The sequence below is a fragment of the Montipora capricornis genome, chromosome 4 (genome assembly GCF_036669925.1).
Source record: "Montipora capricornis isolate CH-2021 chromosome 4, ASM3666992v2, whole genome shotgun sequence".
In the NCBI taxonomy this organism is placed as follows: domain Eukaryota; kingdom Metazoa; phylum Cnidaria; class Anthozoa; order Scleractinia; family Acroporidae; genus Montipora; species Montipora capricornis.
Genome location: NC_090886.1, coordinates 15,598,226 through 15,601,753, shown reverse-complemented (window position 1 = coordinate 15,601,753; position 3,528 = coordinate 15,598,226).

Genomic DNA, 3,528 nt, shown 5'->3' with positions numbered 1-3,528 from the left:
TACGTTTGTCTCCAATTTTTGCCTCAGTTGCTCCCAGACCTACCAGTGTAAAGCCACGCTTTGCTACTGCGCAACAGGGGCGTAGCAAGGGGGGGGGAGGGGTCACATTCTCTCACATTTTTTGGTGAAATTGACAATTTTGCAGATGAGCAGCGAGTGCGGAGAGGGGGGGGGGTTGGCAGTGATTTGAGCGGCTTTGAGCGGCTTTGGAGAAACAATCGATGTTATTGCATCAACTTTGGTCAAAAATTATCTAACAGTGCAAATTTGTGGAAAACGTTGGTTTCGGCCTGAAAATCCCTCTTTTTTTTGAAAAAGAACGAGCCTACAAAATAGCTGCATACTATCCATCTCAGACGGACCGTTGATTTCAGTCTGCGATTAAATAAATCTAATCACGCGATAACATTTTTGTGGCTCTAGGGTTTCGAAAATATCGATCACGTGGCGCTATTCCTTCGTTCTTCCCACGGTGTCTGCAGAAAGTTGTCAAAAAATAAATATGAATAGGTCTTTGTGCCATAAATATATTTCATATCTTGTCAGTGGGTTGTCAGGAATGTTGTACGTGTGAGCGAAATCACTAAATAAAATTAGATTTTTTACCCACTTTTGACCTAAAAATGGCAAATTTAGTATGACAGTGCTCCTTTAAAGGGGTGCTTAAAACACCTTCCTGGAAAGTTGGTTATGCCATTCTAATGAGGCCTAACAAGGCCGAGACAGCTGTCCGTGGTTGACAATAGGACATTTGCATGATGACGCCATTTGACTACAAGTACTAAAATCCTTCAGGTTTTGCTTGTTCCATGCTAATTCGAGCTATTGTTATTTTTACCCCGTTGGGAATGCAAAATCTAAAGAAGAAAAGAGAAAGAAACTGAATTCTGGTAGTTGTAGTCAAATGACGCCATCCTGAAAGTTGTCCATTGACCGGGTGCAATGGCTTTGCAGATGAATGATGTGTTGGCTGCACCGAGTTGGTGTTACGGTGCGTCACCTTCCTCTATTTTTCACTCGTTTTAAAGTCGTAATGCCACTCTAACTCGTCTTGATGGCCCCTACAATAGGTATACCATTCTAATAAAAATCAGCAAGAAAATTGAAATCAGCTAGATGTCCTTTCAAGAATAAAGAACATATTAGCACTGAAATCCCTTTGACTATACACAATATTAGCAGTTCGAGCCAAATTTTTCCCCATGATCTGTTCATTATATGTGCCTTATCTTATTAATTTCTGTTCCTCCTTATGGAATCACTGTTGAAGTATTTAGCTTGAAGCTTGCATTTATCTCCAGTGGTCTTTTGATACTGGCACTCCGGTAAATGATCGTAGCGGGCACAGCCAATCGACGAACCTAGAACATCTTAATTTTCGCCTTCAAAGCAGTAAATAATTATTTTCCCACCTCATTATTTGAAATTCTGAGAGTCCTACCCAAATTAAGGACGGATCCAATTATTGTTACTACACATACCGCTCTGCGCATCTCGAGATGTTCGGATTTCCTTTAGGTGGTGCTTATTAATACAGGGATAAGTTTGCGCGGTTCAAAACTATGCGGAGAAAGCAGAACTTAGCAAGTGCTCTTAATATCCAAAAGAAAATTGGGAGTAACCATGCATTTTTCAGAAATAATTTTAATTATCTCTGAAAAATGATAAAAACCCTTTCGAGCCTCCTTAAAAGGAGGCTCGAAAGGGTTTTTATCTGAGCACGCGCGCGTAAGCCACACACGCAATTCTAAAGCTGTTCGCGTCAGCTCATGATTCTAAATAGTTCACCGGAAATAAAGAAATACCGCTGATTTCGCTCACCTTTCTTCTAATTCTTATACAGATAGAATCATACATCTCCTATTCACGAAAACTACGAAAATTTTGACAAACGATTTGATGGTCACTTAAACTTATAGCTCCACCCGCGAGCCGACTCGAATGAGCTGCTGACGCATGCGTGAATGCTGATCTTGTAACCCCCTCATTTTTCCTGATTTTGCAACTTCATTCGTTTGCTTCCGGACAGCTTTTCTTTTTCATTTTTTGCTGGTTAACTTAAATTTGAAATTTATTTCTTGAAAATTTAAAAAATTTCTGTAGGTGAAAAAAAAAGTTAAGAGACATATGTAAAAAACTGATTTCAATGTAAAACTGACTTACGATTTTTTTTTTAAATTGTTAATATTTTAGAGATTATTTCTAACATTATCAAGTGACGCTGTATGAGAAGATCTGACCGTCCCGTTTTTTCTAGCCACGAACGACAAGCATAAATGAGTTGTTTTTCAATTGAACTCGTTTTGATACTACCACATTTACATTGTTAGATGTCTTTTCCGGTCTTTTCCCTATTAGAGACGATTATATATATAGTTTATGAATCTGGTATACTGACCTATCGTACGAAACGTATACTTCTGGTTTCCGTCTGTAGCTCAAAAACGCCTCGTGTTTATGTTCATTCTCGTCCCCAGAGCATCGAGAGGCTGATCACGAGAACCAGCTGGCTCTGGAGACACAAGATTTCATTGGCTACTTTCCTAACAATAGAAATCGAAAACGGAAATAAAAAATTTCGGTGGGAGAAGTCGCTCATCAATTGTGCATGGCGCGAAATATAAAAAAGAAATGCGAAAATTACAAACGCAACAGGATGGAGGACTTCGTTGAAGACAGCCGTAGATTTTTCAAACTTCTGTAGGTGCTGTAACCATACGGTTTTAACTGGAAACTAACTACCCGGCCTGTCAATATTTTCTGGAACGAAAACAGCTTGGAGTTAATCAAAGCGCTGGAATTTTAATTGCGACGGAAAGTTCAGTGGACGATAGTTTCTCTACAATACTCTGCCGGCCGTGTTTTGATTAACTGAAGTTTGATTAACTGATCCCGCATCAACGCATTTAAAGGCGATGCAAGTAAAACGATCGAGTCACTTACTTCCATCCACGAGTCAAAAACAAACGGCAAAAGCTGAAATATCAAGGATTTTCCAAAGCCAGTGGGCAAGACAACTAAGCCCTTTTTTGTCTCGACTATATTTCTCACTGCGTCTACCTGCGGTTCACGAAGAGAGATCAATTCTAAATTCAAGGAGGCTCAAAACAGTAGAGAGTACCTCAGTGAAGTTGTCCCCTAGCGCAGCCACCATTATGTTCTCACGATTATAGTGGACATTTCAAGATTCGTACACCTAGGACTTCCGAAATCCTGTGTCTCCAGAGCAACTGGTTCTCGTGCTCAGCCCCCAGCGGCAAAGAGGGCCGGGCCGGCTCTGAAGAATACCATTGCACACGGGGCTTTCGCACGAGAAAAATAAGAGCTCTGGAGACATAGTAAACTCACTTTTTTTCATTGGTTACCTTGCGAACAACAAAATCTTGAACCGGGAATAAAAATGGCTGATGTGGCGCGAAGCCGATTGGTAAAATGATCAGAGTAGCTTTGTTTAAAAGTACGATATTACCTATTGTCTATATCTGTTTGACAAGATGACACGTACACCTTAAAATATGTTTTCCGTGT